Source organism: Oryzias latipes, chromosome 7 (assembly GCF_002234675.1).
Source record: "Oryzias latipes chromosome 7, ASM223467v1".
In the NCBI taxonomy this organism is placed as follows: Eukaryota; Metazoa; Chordata; class Actinopteri; order Beloniformes; family Adrianichthyidae; genus Oryzias; species Oryzias latipes.
Window position 1 is genome coordinate 9,662,487 of NC_019865.2, and position 25,053 is coordinate 9,687,539.

Below are 25,053 nucleotides of genomic sequence, written 5' to 3' on the forward strand. Positions count from 1 at the left end.
AAAAAAACTAAATAAAATTGTGTATTTTACCACAAACCACCGAATCCATATTTGATATTTTTCTGTTACACTGATATCATCATGGGTCCTTATGGGTTAAAGACCCACTCCAATGAAATTTGGGTGTTTTTAACACACTATTGCTACACACTGGTGTGAATTTGAAGCAGATGAAAAAATGCTATTGGAAAAGCTTGTAGCTGTGATGTAGGTGCTACGATCGGCAGGCCACAGGCTCCTTGCTCTGCTCCATTCTGATCCATCAGCTTGTAGACATTGTGGTTTTCCTGTGGCATCTGGCTTAAACTGTCCGTTTGGATAGCTCCGATAGTACTCACCATTTTTGTTTGTTTTTTGTAGAGAGAGTGCTATTCAACAAAGAAATGATGGGATGTGGGGGTGGGCTTACGCTGCAACAGTCCCGCCCACAACTCAGAGGTGAACTTCATGAAACCCTGCCGCTCTGCAGAAACCAGCTTAGAAAACAACAGATTTTGGCAAAAAATGTCATAATCATAATCAAAAGACCACTGAAAACGCTTTTATAATAGATTAATAGTGGGTCTCTAAATGTGCACCTAGTTAAATAGGAAATTAGTATCAAACTATGATTGAAAATAGGATTTCAGCACTTGAGCTCAAAGCAAATACCTTTTTTTTCCTTTTATAAAACTGTGATCCTCCGTTTCAGCGCTTTGTAGTTTACTTTCTTTGCTTCTCCAAGCGCACTCTCTCTTTCTGTCCCCGTGATAAGCTATCAGTTTTCATTGTAATTTCAGGTGAAATGATAAACGACAGCCGTTACCAGGTGACAATGAATACTTTATAAGACAAACCCCTTATTTGCCTGGCAGTTTCTTCCTCAGTGGCATGCAAAGTGCCTCCAGGCCATTCGTACATAATGCCCATATACTGTAAACATGGTTCCGTGGCAAGAATGTAGAATTTACAGACTGACATGAAATAAAAGCTTTAAACATTTCAAGGCAATGGGATGTTCCTGTAATCATATGAAACTTTTTGTTTTGTTCAATTTTTTTGAAAAAGAAGCTGTGAAAACCAACATTTGCTGTTTAGAGAAAAGAGGAAATGATCAACTTTATGGATGTGAACCGTAATTCTGTGATGCGTAGTTCTGTCTTCAGTTCCTGAGAGTCGTCAAACTAAAACAAAGTACAAACAACAGGTTTTGGTTGATTCTGAAATTACGATGAGTCATTCTGTTCACTGGTTTAAAAAAAAAAAAAAGAAAAGAAAACATTTGTCTCCTCCTTTCTAACCCACATAAAGAAAAATGTCCTTAAATGCTTCTCTGCCAGGTCCCACCCATCTTTCAACATTGTACTGTAAATAATACATTTTATTTTTTTAACAGCGGTAATAAACTGTAACAGCTTCGGATATGATCTGAGCTGCTCTCTGGGTTATTGCAAAGCTTTTATTATTTAGCAAAACATTTTCTTAATGTAAAAACATTATATTTGATTATTTATTGAAAGGGAGAGGAAAAACTTTTTAATTTTAAATCTTTTGGAAAATCCATTTTGCTTGAAAATCTTTAGTTATATAAAACTAAATAAAAAAAAGATGTTATTAGTAGTTAATTTAAAATGTTATTTTCCAGAAAAAAGCTCATGAGTTAAAAATCTTCAAAACGAAAGCCTGAGATTTATGTGGTATGAGGGGACACTTTGGAGAAGAGGGAGAATTGTTTTCATGTAACAATGTCCATGTAGGGAGGGGTTTATCATCCGTGTATTGGAGCCCTCTGGCCCTTGAGCTGCCATCTTTGGGGGCAAAACCATTACTTTCTAAAGGAGCTGTGGGGCTTTTCGTTTGATGTGGTCCGAGGGTATTGTATCGCGCATGCGGGAGAACTTTCAGGGCAAGGTAGAATGTGCATGCGTGTGAGTGTGTGTGCTCGATGCCGTGCACGTGACATGGTAGGGGTACATCAGTCAAAGGGCCGGCGGGCCAGACGTTTGGCTGCCCCTGACAGTGCACTCCAGGAGGGGCTGGTTGTTTGCAGGGCCAACTCCGAGTCCTCCATTCCCCAGGACAAAAGCCATGGCCCAGTTGAAAGATGTGAATTCAGAGGCTTTTGTGCCTAAAGCCCAGAGACATGCCGAGTGAGAAATCTGACCTTTGCTGAAAGTCAGGTCGTGTTTTTGAAGTCCTCTTCAGGCAGTTTGGGGCAAGGAGTAAGTCAGCGTATGTGATAGAGCAGGTGGAACGATGGTACAGGTCGGGTATCCCTGTGTGTGTGCACGCATTAGTGTGAAGACACCTATAGCGTCAAAAAAATGATAACAGTTTGTTTTGTTTTTTTTTCCTCCAACACTGGCTTTGTTGTTGGTATTCATTGTCATGTTGTGTGAAATTGGCAGGAAATTGAACGTGTAAAACCTTAATTCTGAAGAAGAGGCTTTTAAAGTGGAACTCAACAAGAGTTCACCTCAGTAATCAGGGATGTCTGTGTTGTTGAATGAGACTTCCTCTCACCACTGTGTACATAATGCTATATATTTATTTTAAAACAGGGAAGGAGCTGAATATTAATCCTCCACACAAATAAACTTGAAAGATTGACAATGACAAAAGCCATTTAAAAACCTCCCTGTACTTGGAAAAAAAGTAAACAACAGGTTTCCATGAGGAAAAATGGATAATATTACTACAGAAATAGGCTTTTTTTGTTGTTTCATCCACAACACTCGAGATTGTTGCGACTGCTTCATGAATCATGATACAGCTCTGTAGCAGTGTGCTGAGAGTAGAGATTTGTAGATAAAACAGGCCTATGTTTTTCAGTCATACATTTTTCTTGACACTGCTTTCATCTGCCGGTCGTAATCATCATATCTCCCCCACTGGTCTCCCGGATGCAGACATCCATAATGCAATCTTCCTAATTTTGATCCCTCGCAATCTGGTTTTAAAAGGGAGGAGAAAAAGGGGGACATATTTCTGAAGGCTTGCTCGGTAATCATTTTAGACAGATAGCCTTTCCCATCGCAGATGAGCAAATATTTGTAAACCAGCTATCTAATGGAAAATTATAGTGAAATTAGAGTGAAATTCATGACGGCAAAATCAGATTATCTGTAATTCTATTATGCCATCTTAGCCCACACAGCATATTTTTGTTGAGCTTTTTTCCATAAATACCTATGCCAGGGGTCTTGCTAATCAAATAAAATTGAAATTCATCTTCCCATTAAATTTAATTAGGTGCAATTTCTAAAGCCTAACCAAGATTTTAATTACTAAATTTTAAAATTCTCCCATGTCAAACCAAGGAGAGGGGAAAAAAAGTGTATCCTTTGCATCTGAAAAACAAACCCATGAAAGGAAATTGTTGATCAAAAAAAGATATCCAGGGGAAAATAACATTAAGGAGAGCACTGGGGCCCTTATTCAGCGAGTCTGGGTGTGGAGTGACGTGTGCCAAGCGCTAGACTCCTGGGCAAGAGGAAATGAACTTAGCTGAGGTTCTCTTTGTCTCTAAATGTCTGCCCTCAGAGTTATTATGCTGTAATTGACTAATTGACACCTTAATTTCATTTATGGGGCTCCTGTGTTCATAAAGCAACCTCTGGGTGGGGCAGTGGTTTGGAGCGGAAGCAGGGAAGTCGACATCCAGGACACCAGGTAGGGCCACAGGCCTGTAGTTCTGTCCTCTGCAGATGATTATGTATTTGATAATGAATTCGTCAGGAAGAACATACTGACTTAGCAGAGGCTTAAGGAGCATCTTACGAGTACTCATATGTTTAAATCCCTGTGATGCAAGCTGATGGGTAATAATCGTGCACATCCAGTCTCACAATCTGTCTCTGCACATACAAATGACCTCCTACAGGGTCAGAAGAGTTTATTTTTAGGGTGTAACTTTCCTCAACTGTCCAGTGAAGATTAAAGTCCAGAGTTGGTGCATTTTGCATTGTTGTGTTTCATCTCTGTGAATGCAAATGAATCAAGGAGCTGGTTCTGGTAGTGGAGGATAGACTGCTAATAGGACAGCTCAGGGGTCTCAGGTCAGCTACCAGGTCCATTTCCCAGCCACCCCCTGCTCCTCACCAGTGGGCCACTAAAATGACCGCTCAGCACCCTCTGCAGACTACAAAGCTCCGTCTGAAAAGGCACCTGCTGCTCTTATTCACTTAGCCCCTTTGGCAGCTCAATCTGTCTGTTTAAAGGATACATAGAAGAGAAAGACTGAATGGGAAATGATGAATTATTTAGGTATGACGTCTAATTGTTTCAAGGCAGACATCTTGTTTTTGGAAGGTAAAGCTTGTGGGTGGATGTGGGTGCACATGCAAGGGGAGGACTCTTTGTGAGGAGGTCTGTGTACTCTGTAATGCGGACAGCCTTATACTTGAAGAGGCAGCGTAAATATGACCAAACTGAAACTTTAATCTGCTTTTTCCACACCCAAGCTGGCTGGGTATTAAAGATAATCTTTTTGTGTGTGTCATATGGCAGGAGATATAGATGGAGCTAATTTTTTTAGAGACAAATCTGATATTTGTCAACTGGTTGAAAAAAACCTAGGGATTTTCTCCTAATCCTCTCTTGGATATGAAGGCGCGTTAACAGCAAAATGCAGATGGTGTTCTGTGCATGGAGAGTACGCAGCACGGAGCGCCGTGCACACAGAAAGGCGCAGCACAACCTGCAGACAGTAAACTCCCCTAGCATTCAATTAAAAGCAACTAATGAAAGCAATGGCAGGATTGTTTGTTCCAAAGTACAAACTCTGCAAAAACATTTCTTGGTTGTTTCTCTTTACTCTTTGTTTCCTTGCTGACATAACATCCTTACATCTCGGCTGCATTCATCAAATATTCAACTGCGACTCAATTCCAATAAGGAAAAGAAAACAAATTATAAATAAAATGGGGGCATAAATCTTTCAAGATCCTAATTCTAACTTTCCCTGCGAGTGTTTCTGTCTTTATTTTGTCACATTAAGCAGTTTTGCTTTCCGTTCCCACTGCTAGGCGTGGCTGACTTTAAACTAGTGGATACAGCCTTTTATTCTTTTCTCTCTTGTTTGGGAACATTGTGCAGTTTGTGGTGTGACTTCTTTTAAGCACAATTATCACTTGTGTAACTTCTGGTTTTGTTTTTATGACAGATTGAACCATAAAATAGAAGTGCTCCTTTTTTTGGAAGTTTGCACTCTATCAGTATAGCTGCAGACGTACTCTCAGCAATCACCACAGATCCTGACAGCGTTACCATAAGCATTGTTTAGGCAGGTATTCCCTTTGCAGACAATGCAGAACGTGTGCTCCCTGCACTGCATTACATGTTTGAGCTCAAGAAAACAGCTACACAACTCACAGAATTTACCTTGGAGGAACATATGGTAAGCACACTAAAATTCAGCATGTCATTATTGTGCTGATGGGTTTAAGAGTGTGTACTTCTAAACCAATTACTGAAATTATAGCTATGAGTACGAAGGTTGACGATACGGGACAGAGCAGATTAATGTCAGGAGGACAGTGAAGATGCTGACAGCATAAAAGCTAAAACAGATGCAGAGGGACCAACTGTCCGACCTGCAAACTGCAGGTAAACACATGTAATTTCTCTGGACTCAGACTATTAACGTCCCTTTAAGGTTGACAACAAATGAGATATCACTCAAGTTCCAACACAAGGTGTTCTGAAAATAAAATGAAAGAAAAAAAGTAGAATCTGTTTTAAATGTATTTAAAATGAAAATGCTGAAAATCCAAATTGAGAAAATTGCAAAGCGTTATAATTCTAACAAGCAGCGAAGCAATGCTCATCTGCTGTGTTTGTATTTGTCCTGCACAAAATGAATCTATCTCCTATTGATTAGTTCCGCTATACAAGAAAAACATAACGTGAGCTATGAAATTCAGCACTTTTTTAACCATCAGTGATGCTTGTCATTTGCTTGTAAAATAAATATCTAAACATCTACCAGAAGGAAAATAAGGGGGACAAAAAAAAAATCACTAAAGCTCTTTTGCTGTAATTGGCTGAATAGCAAGGACAGCAGAAAATTTACAAGCAGACAACAGTGTGAAGGGGACTCGGTCACAACGCAAAGCTAAGCCCTCGGTACCAGAAAGGGAGGGAGCGCAGGCATCTCACGCAAGCCAGCATCTAGGTGACTGTCTGACATATCCTAACTACCATGAGACAGTTGTCTCCCCCTAGCTTTGACGGTAAGCTGCAGATCACAGTCCATTTTACGGACAAGTAAAGTAAATAACCAGAGCGAGCACACAGAAGACAGTGACAGGGAAAGAGAAATCCCCCAAAGTCACAGTGGTGGCACTCCACTAAATCCAATCAAACTGAGGAGAGACAGGGAGAGGAGGAAGGAGGGGAGGAAGATATCCTCTTTGGTGCCTGTGTGTGTCCAACAGCATTGATGCAATAACACCTCATTCAGTGTTTAGCCCTTCTCAAAGGACAGGCAGGGATAACACTTTAAACCCTGTGGCTTTATCTCCTGCAGATTTTCCATAAAATGCCAAGCCAGGAAGCCGGGGCCATGTGACTACCATGTAGGTCAAGGCAGATGGGGGGTAGCAAGTGTAGGAGGTAAAGGGAGAGAACCAAAGTGGGGGGGGGGGGGGGGAGTGAAAGTTTTCTAATAGAACTGTGAAAAACAGCAAGCAGTGCCCAGATTAGATCGATTAGGATTTCAGAGCAACCCAAAAACATGAAATTATGTCCTAAAAAGGATTTTTTGAGTTTGTGGTGTTTGAACACAAAATGTCATCTTTATTTTTATTTCTGTTTTTTTTACTTTATTTTTTACTTAATTTACTTGTTTTAGTTTTCTTGAAAGTGAAGATGCATCAAGAGTCTAAAAATGTGATCCATATTTTAACAAACCTTGTACATTTTCTTTTGCACCACTTGTAATATAAAAAAGTAATTATGCGTAATTAAAACACTTGAAAAATCCAAATGGAAGTGCCTTTCTCCTCCCCACAGCAATCAATAATTAGACAGCTTTGTACAAACGATGAACTGGATTATACTTCAGAAATTTCACGGTTTATTTTTTCTGGGAATAAAGTCTTTCTGTGTGCAACCAGATGGTGATAATGCAAATTAATAGTCGCCATTGAGCATAACTAGATCTTTCATCCAATCACTCAACCTATTTGTCACCTTTGCAAACACCTCATATGCAACAAACATATTATTTTTGCCAAAATTGTTTTGTTGCACTGGTAACAAAAAACTAAACTGTTGTGCATGTAAATCCACCTATAGCATAAGCAAGTATCTTGACCTTACAGCAAGTCCAAAAATTCAATACACTATCAATCCGGTCTCCAAATCTTGGTTTCTATGAAAGCATTTTCTCGTGAACTAGTTGATCGTTATCTATGACATTTTCAGAATACAGAGATATGTCAATATTGTGAAGCTCAATGGGCTTGTATAATTGAAATAAGGACTCTTAGTCTTCATATGCTGAGGGCGCAGAGGTTCCCACCGGAATACTAGTGACGCTTGATTGAATACAAAAGAAGTACAGGATTAGGCTTTGTGCCGTTGAATGACCTTGACTTATTTTTTGACCCACACTCTCCTTTAATCCCACGATTCCATTCATGATCAATAATAAGTGAATGGTACCCAAAGATGTTAGCAAATGGCGAGTGCATTCCCTCTGAAAAGTCTGCATCTCTATAAAGATCCCATATAGCACAGGCTACGTTTCTGCAGCCTGGTCTCAATCAAACTCAAAGGCGCCATCTCTATGAAAACACTATTGATCAAAACTAGCATCTTTCCATGCATATGAACTTGTTTCCATTGATTTTTTTCCCTGTTTGTGCTGAAAAATATAATGGGCCTGATATGAATTACAGCGTGTTTTGCCTCACTTCATCAGCTCAAGCCAGATAATACTGGCTGTTTCCAGGGGAACGGGACAACAGTTGCATGACTGTTTTTAAGTAATCAATTACTTTAATGTGTTTTTAGTGTTTACACATAAATATACAGCAGTCTGTACAAGTCACTGCAGCTGCAAGTAGGTAGTTAAAACACAACCTTTGGAAAAATTTGGAGATATTCTCAAATTACTGATCACACAAAGACCTGAATGGAATAGTTGGAAAACAAACAAACAAATTGACCACTTGGTTTGCTCTACACCAGTCCAGTTGCCGTGTTATGTGCAAAGATTTGCTGTCTCTAATACCCAAGCTCAGGGCTGATCAGTGTTATTCAACTGACACTTCCCCTAAAGCCTTCTGACATTAAGCCTTTATAAGACAGTTATGGGTATTACATTGGTCCTGCAACATAAACTACTTTTTCTTCCTTTACTATTGTGTTTAAATAGAATAGCGACAGCAACAGATTAAAGTCAATAGACTACCACTGAACTTGTTAACAGACTATTATTGCATTGTTATCCTTGGAGTGTCTTATGTAGGTTTAAAGGTGGTCAATTTAAAGGCATGATGTAATTGAACCACCTAAGGTGCTGTGAAACCAGAAAAACATAGTAATATCTGTTTGAAGCTTATCCATATTGACTCTTCAGAACTATTCATACAAAAGACATACCATTTTTAATTGTATTGTCACTTTCTTGTAAAATTTTCATTTTATTCTCTTTTTAGTTTTTTTTTTAAATCTCACCCAGATTCCTAGAAAAAGTGATAGCTGAGAATGACTGTTGATTTAATACATTTTACTTGCTCTATAATGTACTGCAAGATTTGTTTTCAATATATCTTAGATAATGACTAATAAAATAACTAAAAATACATTTTTTCTCAGATTTAGAATCTCAAAAGGTAAGAATACTTCATTGGTCCAGATCAAAATGCCTCATCAATTATTAATTGGTTATCACTAAATTTTGTATAAGTCTTTAGAGTCTACAGAAATCTTCCTTTGCAAATTCCAGTGTTGCAAAATATATATATATATATCTTCTTCCACTTTCGGCTTCTCCCATCAGGGGTCGCCACAGCGAACAAGTCGCATGGTAAATTTGGCAATGTTTTACGCCGGATGCCCTTCCTGACGCAACCTTCTCAAACCGGGCTTGGAACCGGCAGAGGTAGTATATATATATATATATATATATATATATATTTATATATATATATATATATATATATATATATATATATATATATATATATATATATATATATATATTTATATATATATATATATATATATATTTCCATTATCACCATATTTCTATTACGCTTATCAATTTCTCAATTTATAGTTTCGTATGTTGTGTGTGTGCATTATATGGCTTTTATAACATTTCTTTTTTGTCTTGCTTTTTGGATTTTAAATTTAGAAAATGCTTTCATCTACTTTTTTAGTGTAAAGGGCTCTACAAATGAGGTTTGACCTAAATATCAAGCCAGTCTCCAAATCTTGTTTTCGATTGAACGTAATTTTTCTTTTGATTAATTTTCTGTTTAAACTAATTTCCTTCAAATCCCACTCGAAACATTGTTTTGTACTTCTGCTGACACAAACTTCCATTTTCCTAATGCTGAATAAGGACTGCAGGCTCTCAGATGCTGGGAGAGCTTTCATGCATTTCCCTGATCACAGTGCAGTCTGACCTTGGAAGAAGTGCTGTCTGAAATGTGCTGGTGCTTTAACCCCAGAAAGCACAGCCAACCGCCTCAAAAGTGTTCCACTTGAAAATATTCTCTCCCACTGTAAAACACTAAATTCCAAACGGTTTGGAAATTGTTCTATGGTCCCTTCCAGACGGATATTTTGCAACGACTCCTTCTCTAATACCATTGCTTATGTCTTCCCTTTTGGCATCCTGTTGACTCACACCTGAGCAAACACCTGCTCCAGATCAGCAAACTGACAAAACGTCTGACTTGGAGGAATCCTGCACACCTGCTAATGATCAGTTCATCAAGATGATTAACGGCACCTGGCACCAACTTACCCCTAAACACTTTAAACTCCCCACAGTTTTACCTTTCGCTCACTTTTTTCAAAATGTGTTTTTTAAAAAAGTTATACGTATGTGGCTGCACACAATGAAATGTTTACATTGTTGTCACACAAAAAGGGTTAGATTAAAAAAAATGTACTAATCTTTGCAGATAACAGGGACACAAGCTGAAAATCTCTGCATTAAATCTGAAGCTGACACTTATTGTGTTGAATGGTAGCTAGACATAATTAGATTAAATGTAAAAAATATGCAGCATTATTTTAAATAATAGAAATTCTTTGATTTGTATCCATCCATCCAAATTCCTAACCCGCTTTAACCCTTTTGGGGTCATGGGGCTGCCAGACCCTATCCTGGCTACTGTTGGTCGAAGCCAGGGTACAACCTAGACAGGCTGCGAGCCTGTCATAGGGCCTGTTTAATTCTAAATACTAGAAAATCTGTAATTGTAGTTATCATTTCAATGATTTGTCTAAATTTCCTTTTTTCCCCCAAACACTCACCAACTGCACTGAATCAGCATTAAGCTACAATCACACCAGCCTTTGCAAACAGGGTTTAAGTGCTTTATAAAAATTTAAAGCTGCGAAAAAAATGCCTGGAGCAAGATTTGCACCACTTCGAGATTTCGCACCAAGGTTCTGCCAACTGCGCTAGTTCACTAAGGGACGGTCTAACGTCCAAGAAAGCATGTTTAGCACATTGGAATATTTGGCTAATTATAATGCCTGTTGCCTTTAGGCTTGCCTAGATCACATGATGAGTTTGGTACCATCAGCAGCTAAGAACTAATCAGTGAAGAAAACGGAGTAACGACGTCTTAATTTCTAGCTCAAATGCCTAAGTCTAGACTAGACTAAATGTCTAAATTCAGAGAGATTGATTGTCTATTATATGCATCAACTAACAAGTGAGCAGTTTCCATTAAAGTTTGACTTTCTCATTGCATTTATAAAATTTAGTTTGGTTAAGTGGAACTTGATGCGACCCTCTTTCTTTGACAAAAGTACATCAAACAATTTTAGTGTATATACTTAACTATAAAAGTATAACATCAATTAATTATCACAGCATAGATTATAAGAAACTATAGGCACATGTAGACTGACAGGCTTTGAAAACCAGAAATTTTCATCAAGTCAAGAAAATCCCAGGCATCTCCTATCATCACAGAGCGCTGCCAACATCAAGCGCCACTAGTAACCTATTGAATTGATGAGGGGAAAAAACATACTTCACTTATTGACAAAGTTTCTCAAAGCTCACCAATCTTACCCTATCCAGGTCTTTAGACTGAAAATAATATGATGCTCCATCTTTCAAAGATGTACTTTTCCTAAAGCATTGTTGATTGCCCTGTGTCCATTACTTGGAAGGATTATGATAATATTCCACATTGTGCTCGGCATGATGCACAGGAAATTCAATACTCAAAAGGTTAATGCAATCAATTAGGATGACAAAGGAGTAAAGTAAAACCCTCCTGCTTGTGGAAAAAAGGAGGCAGAAGAAGAGGTGGGGGAGGAAAAGGTACTGAAAGCTTCAATATATGCAGAGAGGAAAGAGGTGCCCGGAATGACAGAAATATGGCATGTGTTCAAAGTGTAGTATCTGTAGCTTAACACAAGAAAAACAAAAAGAAATTGTGAACAGAAAGAAATAGGCAGCAAACGGTCTCAAGCAGCCCTCTCCCAGTTGTAATTGAAGAGTACAGGAGCAATATTTTTGTTTGAAGGTAATCAGATACCTAAACTAAAGAAGAATTATCCAGTACCAGAGGCTCCAACATCAATTCATAATGTTTATAATGTTCCATGGACTTTTCTCTCATTCTTAGTCAAGTTTGGTCCGTGTACTTCCATCCCATGAGCATTGTTACACAAGCTGCATGTTGACAGCATAACAAGTTCGCATGGAAAAGATATCTTTTGTTATTTAGATAGATGTGACAATACCAACAACACAAAGGACTCTCATCATTGCAGATAAATGGATAAACGTGGAGAGAAGTACTGAGCTCTACAATTGCAATATTCCACATTACCTTTTCAGACTCAACCTGTCAAACTATTGATGTATTAATCACATTTCAGCAATTCTAATGATAATGTTATGAGTGTCAGGGTGGTGATATTTAGCCAATGTCTGCAACGCCTATATTCTCCTGACAAGTTGTGTAAGGACAAAAGCCTAAAACCTTGTAATCCACTTAGGTAAGTCAGCAGACTTACCTACTTCAGCAAACATTTAACCTCATAAATATGCTGTACCTTCGCATTCTTGGAGACTTACTAGCTTGAAAAAAAAAACTTCAACCTGCCAACTGAGGATACGTTGCACAAGTAAACAACTGTGCATGTGCAGGCCCTAACAGATACCTCGTGTCGTTTTGTAAGCCGATATTGTCCTTGCAAATACATGAGCAAATAACAACGACCAAATAACAGTACATTTTTCCAACATTTAATGGCACGTATTTGGCAAGTAAAGTGTTCAACTCTGTCATGAACAAATAAAGAGGTGCATGAAAAACATGCACAGAAACAGTGGTTAAGAGGCAACCGAGGCTTTATATTTGGACAATGAGAGTGCCTTTTTTCTTCCAGCGCACAATTCTGTAATTTGACCTACATCACATTTTTCTGTTTGGGCATTTTCAGGTCCAGCAGCCACGTCACAGAAACAATGGGAAAAATGGGCTTTGAAGTCATCCCTGAATGGAAATAGAGGGGCTGACACATGAAATGCCCTCACAGCTGGGCTGCCAGCAGTCAAAAGAAAAACAAATACTTTGAATGAGAGGGGGACACGCCGCTCCTGTCTGAGCTTCCTAAGGCCCTGAGCCATAGCTGGGAGGTGGGCTTTCACGATATGCCCGTAATGATGGATGGATTGGGAAAAAAAGTCTATTCACATGGAGATGTTACATCATAAATATTTACAGAGTGCTGCCGTTTCCATGTACCCTCCGCTTTGACACACTGGAAAAATTTAGAGGATAAAAAAAGAAAAGAAAAGTGTGAAAAGCGAGTCCATCTTTTGTTTTTCTTTGTCCATCATCATCATGTGTCATCATGTGAAACAAAAAACTTTAAAAAACTTAAAAATGTAATTTTCCTAAATAAAGTTCCCCAATATTTGGATTTCTCACCAAAAAAGTAGCCATTTGAAAAAGCTTGCAGCTATAACATTGGAGCTACAATCGGCGGCCCACAAGATTTCAGCTCCACTCCATTACGATGCATCTACATGCAGACGTCTTTGTTTGCACAGCTGAATAGCTGCAATATTGCTCGCCATTTTTGTTGCAGCATTAATTTCAGGTAGGAGTTGGGAGGGGATGTGTAAACTAATGGGACAGAGTGTAAACATAGGGGTGATGGGAAATGAGGGCAGGCTTACTTTGCGACAACAGTCCCTCTCACAATTCAGAGGCGAATTTCTAAAGAACTTCTGCCGCTCTACAGAAACTATGTGTAGGAACCAGCACAGGTTTTTAATTTGGGCTAAAAAAGGCATAATTATAATAAAAGGACCACTGGAAAAACTTTTGAAATAGATCAAAAGATGATCGGAGTGGGACGTCGGATGGCAGCATGGATGTAAATATTCTGAACAAAAATGTTTTTAAGGTTGTTGTGAAAAAAGTGATCATTTTCTTAACTGATCACAAAAGCAGAAGAAAATGACTCAAACATTTTTAAGTGGGAACACTATTAAACCTAAACTGCTGTATACCCAGAACTTTTGGGTGAAAAAAGACAAAATAAAACTTAAAATAACTGTATTGTTTAGCATCAATGCTGAAATGCTTTCTAAAAGGAATCCCAAAACCCGCGTCTGTCTCACTGATCACCACTTACAATCATACCAAGTCTGCCTCTAACAGAGAGGAAAAGGAGGCACCAGTGTTGTTAGTGAGCAGTCATACAAAACTGTGCTCAGTGAGCTCAATTAAAAGCCTTGAAGTCCCTTGAGATGTTCTCTGTAACCAATGAAAACAATTTTGGTGGTTTAATTTTCTTCCCACTGTCTAGGAGAAGGACTCCATCTTCTAGAAAAGTCTGTGGGAGCCAAATGCAGTGGGGGAATGTCATAGCAGCGCCGTGCTAGAGCCAGTTATGATTAGTTTCATTAACATACATCAAAAGCCAATTAAACCAACTGTGCTCAGTTACGTTGTTGTTTTGTGGTTAGACAATGAATCACACTCTGCATCACAGTCGAATCACGCCAAACTTTGCTTCAAGGGACTTAAATAGCTACCAGTTTGAATCCATCTTTGTGTGTATGTCCATAGATCCACAAGTTTTCCCAGTCTGTGGCTGCTCTGATTCCCATCTGAACCTCCTGTTGCTCTTCGTTTTTCCATCTCTATGGGAATGTGTGGACGTTACCATCAGTGGGCTGCAGTGTGGTACACTGGGCATACAAACCGGGGCTCCGACTGATGCAAGGAGTGTGTCTTCTTTCTGGTGCGTGAGTGACACCAGCAGAAACAAAAGAGTGTGGTGTAGTCCTCCACCTCAATTCACGGCCGTGCCACCCCCCAGTGACACCGAGGGTCTCTGGTTTGACACAAGACAGCCCAGACTGTCAATTCTGAATGTTTAGATCTCTCTTGACTAAGAGGCCAGGGGCAAGGGCTGTTGTATGCATCCTCATGACAGACTCCCACATCAGCATTGTACTCATACCAGCTAACATCATTAGAACAGAAGGTTTCATCTCACAGAGAGAGAGAAAAAAAGCAACCCAGTTTCTTCAAGTCACAAGTCATTAGTGTCCTCTCGAGATTCAAATTGTACAGAGGCAGATTTTTTATCAGCAACAAAGGTTTTATACCCCTGTTAATTTGGTGGATGTCATCTGCACTTAGATGTCTGTGTCTAATGTCTGTAGCAGTAATAAATGCCACAAAGTGGAAAAAATTATATTATTTTTGTCAAGATGACAGTGTGGGACGTTGTGACCACAACATGCGGACATAAAGCAGGTATAAAGAAAGATCAAGCTACATTTAACAGAACAACATAGTCAGGAATAGAAGAAATTAACACGCATGCTTGCAAAATTCGAATAAAATTCTATTTCTGCTTTTACAGTTAATGAAAAAAATGTTGACTAAATGTTTTTTTTTTATTTGATCAAATTAACTGAGCATGTGCTGTATTTATGTTTGTTTAAAGTCCCACTCCAATCCTCTTTTGATCTACTTTAAAAGCGTTCAGTGGTCTTTTAATTATGATTATGCAATTTTTTGGCAAAATTTAAAAAAGTGTCGTTTTCTAGGACATTATCTCTGCAGAGCAGGAGGAGTTCATTAGAAAGTTGTCTTTAAGTTGTGGGCGCGACTGTAAGCCTGCCCACATTTCCCATCATCTTTTTGTTTACAGCTGGCACGAGGAAAACGAAAAACGTAAAATGATTTGGTCTGCAAATTGGTCTGCAAGTGGAATCATCAGAATGGAGCGGAGCAGGGAGCTTGTGGCTAACAGTTTGTAGTTAATATATAAATACAAGCTTTTTCAAACTGAATCTTTTCATCTGTTCCTGATTCACCGCCATTTGAATAAAGAAATATTAATCGTCATATTCTTTATATGTGTCCTCCATGATGAGAAAAATGTCACAAGAACATGTTAAAAACACCAAAAACACAATTTTCATTGGAGTGGGTCTTTAAAAAAAAGTTCAGGGTAATTATATCATCTGGAAATCGGCTATATGTTTGTGTAGTTTTGAGTTGCATCAGAAAAAGGGGCTTCTAACGGTGTCATGCATTTTATTCAGTATAGATCGCTCACAGTAATACAGAAGCAGAGAGACTGAGAGAGAAAGAGAGGGGGGCCCTCTTTGGAAAACAGATACATCAGTGAGCCTGTATAGTGTACAACATTGCTGTGAGTTAATCAGTTGGAAAATAAAACGGTGGGATTCTAATAAGTCATTTGTCAATTTTTACAACCCCCAGACACATTGATCCACAGGGATTAATGAAGATGCCTGATATTGTTGGAGATATGAACAGGGGAGATGGTGGGGACAGTAATCAGTCATGTTAGGGATTTGCCCTACCTCGTTTTCTCTTCCTGGGGAGTCAATCCATGCAGGGCCTCACCTCATCTGAGAAAAAGAAAAAAGAAAAAAAAAGACGTCAAAAACCATAACACTGATTACTCCATAGTAGCGTATGTGTGTATTTACTGATTCTTGAGAAATACATGCATTTTCATAGTGCAATTATTGGCCATAAAGTTAAGATGACGGAAGAAAAAGTGAGAGGAGATGAAGCCTGCTGCTTCTGTTCACTTCAATGAACACTGAAACACTGAAAGAAAAGTGCACACATGCACAGGCCCCTCATCTCAGCTGGAGTGAAAAAAGATAGGATTTTGGGGAGAGAAAATAGTTTTAAACCCCATAAAGACCCACTCCAATGAAATTTGTGTTTCTGGCATTTTTGACATGTTCTTGTGGCACTTTTTGTATAATGGAGGACATACAGTACAGACCCAAAGTTTGGACACACCTTCTCATTCAAATAAATGGGAACGTGTGTCCAAACTTTTGGTCTGAACTGTATGTAAAGAATAAAATTGCGTTTCTAAGTATTTCCTTATTCAAATGGTTGTGGATCAGGAGCAGACAAAAAAAATGCAGTTGAAAAATTTAGGTGCTTAAGTCGATGGGCTACAAGCTCCCTGCTCCACTCCATTCTGATGCGTCAGCTTGTAGACAACTAGATCCATGTACGCCTTTGATTTCCAAGTCTGAGCTGGCATCTTGCTCAAAACTATACAACTCGATAGGTGCAACATTGCTCGACATATTTGTTGCACCAGTAATATTAGCTTGGGGTTGTGAGGGTCCTTTAAGTTAGGGAGAGAGTGTAAACAGATGGATGACGGGAAATAGAGGCGGGCTTACTGCCCACAACTCAGAGACAAATTTCTGATCAACTACTGCCACTCTGCAGAAACTATGTCCAAGAAAACGTAACAGGTTTTCTGATTGGGGCTAAAAACAGTATAATCATAATTAAAAGACCACTGGGAACACTTTGAAAAAAAAGATCAAAGACGGTTGACATGGGGCTTTAGAAACATGGACACTAATGAGTATTTACATGGCTGAGTAATGTGTGAAGCTTTCAGAAAAGAAATTTATTTACATTTTTTAGCTGAAATGAACTTATTGCAACTTTTTTTAGTAAATATTAACATTTACATGTTTTTGGTACATGTGGATACTATAGCTTATTTTCTTTAAGCATTTTTCTTCAAGTCAGATCAGGACAGACCAGCACAGGACCATTTAAGTCACTTTTAAATCCTCTCAAAAGTTTCCTAACCTTGAGAGCCCGTGCATGACAGAAAAAAAGTAATAATAATTCTAACCTGATCTTGCTACTTATTTTATATCTCCCCTCAGCAACCTAACTTCTTCTCAGCAACTGTGCAGTTATTAATTCATGAGGCACTAATTAGTTCTTTGTTTAATTTTGTGTTAAACAGACTGACCGGAATGATAACGACTCGCGCTGTAGCGCTTCGGTCCCATGCCACTCCTGTTTGCTACAACAAGGGAGCATCGTGCGACTAGCATGATGAACCCAATTCCCTTCTAAGTTGCACTTCATTAAGTCAAAATGTGACAAGGAGCTTAGAGGAAGAACTGGCAGATCTGATCATACATAACAATGCAGGCCCAGTAAGTTTGAGGAGAGAGGGGGGAGCTGGTGGTGCTGGTGCAGGAGGTGGTGTGAGGGAAAGTGAAATCCAGCATGCATGTTGATAATTTTCTATTTTTAACCCTTAGGGGCCGTCTTTCATTTTCTTTTAATTGTTATTGTTCAAAGCTGCACTGTCTTCTTTTAAATTGCAGTTCCTATCAACTAGTTGATCGACCCCCTTTTGCAACATTTTACAGGCAAATCAACTACAACATTAGGCAACATCGGTACCAATACCTTACAATTGCATTTATATTTGTTTTAGACATATTTACACACTTAATTGGAAATAGTTGAATACTTTGACACAGTGCAGAAAAGGATCGGAAGCTGAAAGGTATTCTTTTTTAAAAACAATAAAAATCAAATAATAACCATATTATTTTTTAAATGTGTTACTGTAGGTTTTTTTTTAACCAAAGTACAAATCCCAGCCAATTTTCTGTAATTCTGGCCCAAAAACAAAGCTTCACATTAAATATTGAAAGTTTGACTCCAATTGTTTTTTGATCTTTTTTAAAAGCGTTCCCAGTGGTTTGTTTTATTGTAATTATGCTATTTTTAATCAAAATCAAAGAGCTTCTGTCCTTCTTTAGGACGTAATTTCCAAAGAGTGGCAGTAGTTCAATAGAAATTCACCGCTGGCTTGTGGGCAGGTCCATTGGCGTGCGGCAACCCGCCCCTCTCCCCTTCCCCGTTGCTAAGACTCAAAGCAGGGAGCTTGTAGCCCACCCAGCATACTTTCTACGTCACAAATACTTTCTAACTGCATGCTTTTGTCTGCATGTTTTTAAATAGACGTCTTGAAGTATAATGAAACCAGGCAGTAGTTTTACCTGACAGTGCTTTCAGAAAGCTCACACACACAGCTGGTAAATTCTAAAATAAACAACTTGTAAGTGGCAGACGGCTCTGTATTTAGTAAAGTGTGGATGTCTTTTTCCCCCCTTTCTCTCCACAGCAAATTATCCGCTGAAAAAGCTCCGCTAAGATGTTTAGCCTCTCCAAGTATCTACCCACTGGCTGAAGATATGATAAAATCAAAAAAGCAGACAAGTAATTACACTGTATAATAGGCAAGATTGGCATTTTCAAAATCATTTTCATGTGGATGGAAATGACATTGCATAGACTATTCTGTATTCACTGGTGCAGATAAATAAACAAGGCATGGAGAAGAAGGGGGGCATACAGAACACACAGTACAATGGCAAGCAGGTCAGTAATTAGAAACTCTGTTTGCACAGTAATAATTTTAATATATTCATCAGGAAACAGAGCATGCCTAGCATGATAAAATCCCATCAAGAAACATATCCCAACTGCGTTAACCTTTTAAACAGCCTGACAGCACATTGCAGAGAACCTCGGCAAGATGAACATAAACACGCAGCTTCACTCACATATTCCGCATTTTCCCCACAATCAGCAGTGAGTGGAGAGTGACAAGTTCAAGCAAATCTTTCAGCTTTCATCTAGATTTTTAAATATTGATCATTATCTATAAATATATGTGTGCTTCAGGACTTTAACCAAGTGTAAAGAGTCTGAAACTCATGTCTATTCCTGTGTGAGTGTGCAGACCAAAACATGTGTGTAACCTTGTTTGTTATTGAAGCTGGCAGTGACGATGCTATGGAAATTATTGCAAATTACTTAAAGGAGTCCTGACATGTACAAACCTTGACCTCCTATGCCATTTGCCAAAGCCAGAAGAATGCATAATTTTTTAGAGGGGATTTGAGCTGCATCACTGAGTTAATGACTTTATTCAACACTTTAAAGGAAGTAAGAACAGCTTTTAGCTGTGCGTGTGTAAATTTAGACCTTTCTGGCAGATTATTGGGACAAAATTTCTTTAAATTTAAAATAGTCAGAGCAAGTTCTACAAAAGCAAACACCCAAAAAGTCACTGCAGAACTGAACGGTCTAAAATAATTATCCATTCTGGTGTAATGACTGCCTTTCTATTGTTTTAGTTTCCTGATTTCATTTCCCACACATAAACTCAGAAACTTACACGTTTACGTGACCTCATTCTACAGAAAACAACCTCTAATTACATGAAGTGGAAGCCGCAACAAGAATACACTTCTCACTGAATAAGTCTGTACTTTGTGTCTCCTGAGACTGTGTTTTGTTAAAAGATTTTCAACACGCTGCGGAACCAGCAACTGGTCATTTACTCATGCATATCTGACAGCACCTCGTAGGCCCCCTTTTTGTTCACTTCTTTTTGGCTCCTATTCTATCTGTCCCCTAGGAGAGGACAGAGTCAGGGGCCTGAGGGCAGCTACCTCCACAATGTCGCTGTCCCCTCCTTTCCTAATTTTTGTTGTCCTTGCCTTTGAAACCTCAATCTCATGCATAACGGAAGAATGGTGATCCATGTGCAACAAGTGCCGGTGCCATGGAAACCCCCGTTTTGCCCCCAAAATATTCCTTTTTATCCCTTTTGAAGACCTGTCACCAGGCAGAGCAGGCATCACACGACCCCGGGCAAGGCCATGACAAAGCCTATTTTCTGCTTGCTTCTTGATTGATTAAAAAAGACTTTTTAGTAAAACCATGTTATAGGACACAAAAAGTGACACACAGAAGAAAGGAGCCCTGAAAACTGTCCAATCAGACGGTTTCACCAGGTTTATAGCTCCAATAGGGAAGATTGCATCAAAGAAAATGATCAGGCCCAGCAGGAACGTTGAAGGTTATTATAATAATTGTCAAATGTAATCTGTTTGAGATGTTCAACTGTTTCTAACTATAAAAAATTGTGTTCTACATAAAAAGCAGTAAAAATTAGATTTTTCGAAATGATACATTCATGAATGTTTTGAGCTTTTTTTCCATTAAACTAAAGCATTTATGTGCATAACTATAAAAGCGACAACAGATTCATATTTTATGTCTAGGTATGGATTCTTCTAAATTTGAGAGACACATAATACATGTAGCAATGTGGTTTACATGTCTGATTTTGGATCGATGTTCAATACATATTAGACTAAAGTAAAGACTGCTTAAGACTGATGAGGACTCGATTGCTCTGCACAACATCAAAGGCAGATAATCATTCATTTTAGAAGCCAAGCAGCCTTTTCCTGCACTTTGTTTGTTTGTCATCACTAGTGATCTTTATGCTGCATGCAGGAGGTGCAGGAGGTTGAACTTGTTAATTAAAATGTTAAAAGAATTGATGTTTAATTTCAGATACATTTTTTCCAGCATTGACCGATTCTAACCTAGAAAATGAACATATTTCACCAATATATAAATATTTTAATTGTTTTGGAGGTAAAAAGGTTCTTTGTGTATAGATTATTATTAATAGGTGGTATCAATGTTATATGTTTTACTCAATTCTGATGCAAAGCTACATATCTGGTCTCCAAATGAAAAGGAATAAAGATTAATTTGTGCTGTAATGAAGTTTTCTAAGGTTGAAAAAGTTGATTCAAACTTGTGTCCTACGGGTTTAAAGTGAGAACTGCTCCGAGTGTTTCCGCATAGAAATGTGGACCACATGTTTACCAAGATGATAGGCAGAGGTAGACAGCAGTGGCGGGTGAGGGGGAGTGTGCAGAGAAGAGGAGGCATTAGTCCACACATGAGCAATTAGTATTCCAGATCTTGATGGTTCTAAACACAAAAAAGGCCTCACCAAATCCCCACGGCGGAGGTGTCAGACGGAAAATGACGAAAATCTGCTCCTTGACAGGGAGTCATTTATATTTTAGCTTCGTTCCATTATCTTAACGAATCCATCATCAGCCAATGCAATATTAACAGCAGAAAATCAACTCATTAGATCCAGGGGGATTTAATCAAGATTGCAATCATGTATGCGCTTCCTGGAGAGTTGGTGTCTCCTTTTTTTTTTCTTTTAGGTCCTTTCCACGTAATTGCCGCATCTCAGATCTTAATAAATTATTCTCGATATGAGATTGATGCCTTTTTTTCCATGCCTCTCACGCCATGCACTCACTGTCTCCAACTATAATATTTACCATAAACATTATTATGTCATGGGCACACAGTTTAAAATGGCCTTCAGCTAACTCGCAGAAGTAATTGGCTTCTCCATTTCTCTCTAGTTTCCGCACTAATTGCCCGGTGATATTGCTAACAGTTCCCTCAGAAAGAAAGAAAAGGCCTCTTTTGCACAAGCTGGGGTGTGTTGCTAGGATTTTTCATTCTTTGTGGATGCAGAAAGAATTTCCTGTGTTTGATATTGCTTAACAAGACATGCAAGCAGATGAAAGGGCGTTCCACTTTTGATATGTAAAATTTCACGTGAAACCCTGGCCGCTGAGAGAGAAAATAGAGACAGATCAAATTTCAGGTGGTTGGATTTTCCTCTTTATTTATCAGAAAGCAGCAGCCCCAGATAGTAAAAAGTTGAAAATAATCTTACTTTTAATAAGCTTTTTCATTTTGTTTTAAGCTTGGTATTGTGGGACTGGGAATTTTTACCTTCAGGTGTTATCTTAAAAAAGATAGGCAGAATTTATAAAAGCAAGATGGTAAAAATGAGAACAAAAACACAGCTATAGATTGTGCTTATCTCGTTGTGAGTTGATAAGGTCTCAAGATCGTCTATTCCTATAAAATCTGGTTACATTTTAAAAGAAACTCAAATGACAAATTATATAAATGACATACTTTTATAGGTACCTGAACCAAGATTTTGAACTTTTAAATTTTTTGATGCCATTAGCAGACCTTTATTTGAGATTGTGGACTCAAAATATGCACATTTACAAGATATTTCTCCTTTGAATTTCATTGGTTTCTGTGTAAACAATCAAATCATTTCGGAAATCAAAAGTAATTTCAAATCAAAATGAAATGTTAAAAAAAATCACACAAATTAATAAACCGGAAAAGGTAGGTAATATGGGACATCGCTGATTGGACGATGACGTTTGTCCATAACTTTAATTGAAAGTTATTTGGTATAAAGCCATACTGCATATGCTCTGTAATAATCAACTTTTTTAAGAATGCGGACATTAAAGATCCATTTGAACAACTCAGCAATGTCATATAATACCACCCTTTCCTGTTTCTCATTGTGTTTTGTTATTTTACACGTTTAATTATGATTTCTGGAAAGTACCTCAGTTTCCTGAAACATTTTATTTTTCTGGAATTGTTTTGCTCTCGAAAATTTTGTTTTGATTTCTAAAATACTGTGTTTTTTTATTATTTCTTTTGCTCTTTTAAATTGTGGTTGTGATCTTTAAAGTGTTTTTGCGTTGAGGGATTTGTTGGTGTGATTTGCACTTCAGGTGCCAAGTGAAAACCCAAAACCAATGTAACATGTATCCTGTCTGTTATTAATTGATCACTGAAGCTAAGACATTTGGTAAAAATCCACACAAATAAAAGCAATTGTCTTAGTTAATTGTGAAATTAAGCAGATGCGTCAGTCTGTCTAAAGCTTATTTTTTAAATAGTATACTATTGTGTTGTTCTTGATGTAGACAGAAGCTTGGTCCAATAATAAAATACCTTAAATTACCCCCAAAAAATGCAAAAAATCAAAAACAAAAGAAAAATCTAACAGGCCTTTAATCAGCCTGTGGACAAAGACTGTTCTACAAGGACTAACCTGACCTTGTCACTTCAAGTTTAACTTGCTGTCTGTTAAGCAATTTAAAGCCTTCTTCCTCTCCCTCCCTCTAAGTATTCCTCCCTCCCTCCTGCTGCCTTGTTCTGCCTCTCCCCTCTTCCTAGGCACAGAAGTGGGGAATGTAACTACAGCACCAAATGCTACGCTAATCCCTGTTTCTCCGGGATGACCAGCACTAAATCCAGGCTCTCTGTAAACCAATCTCAGAGTTTTTTATCTTGATTTATTAGATTACGTGTCCCGGGTCCCTGAGCCTGTGCTACGCATACTAATCCTAATCGGAATAGACAAGTATTAGCCCTGTTCACGGGGAGCTAAACAGCAGCATCGGCCACCTTTAGCAAGAGGGAAACTACAAGCTTATAAGCCTGATGGAGCTTTTTATCCATTTTCCTTTTTTCTCCACTTACATTAGCAGAATGACTGTGTAATTAAATACATAAATCCTGACACACCAATCCTCAAAAGGCCTAAAACCACTGAAGCCCGTCCAGTTTGGCTTTCTTTTCCCTCCGCAATGAAGTTACTGAGCCAAGCCCAATCATTTGTATTTTTCCTCAGATTTTTAACAGTGAGCAAGGCAAACATGAAAGTCCCATTGAAAACAACTGCAGGAATTAATTTTACATCTCAGTGAATTCCAGGCAGTGTTGTCAAATTATAAGCAACAGTACTACGTAACTAATTTCCCTTGGTCCAAAGACTGTAAGTAATCGCTTTTCATCTGTAATAATAAATCGCATATAATTAGTGAGGTGTCTCCTATCTGTTTGCCATCTGCGGGCAAGCAGAGGCCACCAAAAAGTACTGGCCCAAACATACTAACCTTAAATAATATTGAGAGGATAGTTCTATGCGCATTGTGCATTGATGGTCTCACGTGTTTTCAACCAGTCCAGTCAGTATGGATGGAACTGGGTTAGGCTGGATGGAGTCCATGTGACATATGAGGCCAGGATGGGGGAACATTAAGAAGTGTCTGCTCATACACTAATGCTAGTGGCAGCTGTTAGTCTGCCAAAAACTGCAGCAGCAGCAGCAGCAAGGATATCCTGAAATACTATTGAAAACCGCTAAACCTCCTCCTCGCTGATGTAAAACTATACAGCCGCTCGGCGCCAGCATGATCACTGATCAATCTAGGAAAGTTAAAAATGGAGCCAGGTTTGGGGACTAAATGTGCTGCTTTTCAGCTTGTGAGGTCAGACTGTTGATCCGGAGAGAAGGACAAGAACTGTTTTTGCAGCCTTTGCAAAGAGTGTACAGCAGGCTCAACACAGTCAACATATGTTTTTGCATTTCTGTCTATGGGCTACAAAGACATGTCTGTCCATGTATTGCTGTGTCCAGATAAGTACATGTGGATTTTTATGGCATCACCAGCACAGAGGTTGCCCCTGCCCACCGCCCTCAGGGCTGACAGGGGAGCTAAGGGAGATGTGACAGCCATGTCTGCTCCCTGTATGTGTTTGTTTGCCCCTGAAAATGAGACACCGATCTCCCTCGTGCCCCCTGGGCATGTTTAGCTGAGCCTCCACAGCGCTGTCTTCATATGATACAAAGTGGAAGTCCCACCCATGGCAGCATGTATCTCTCCTGGTGGAGTGAAAGTGGATACGGACTTTAATGGTGGAAAAAGTTCCCAGGAAAGCCGCAAAAAAAAAGGGCTTAAAAAAAGCTCAGAGTTTAGTGATGCTGCCAAAACCA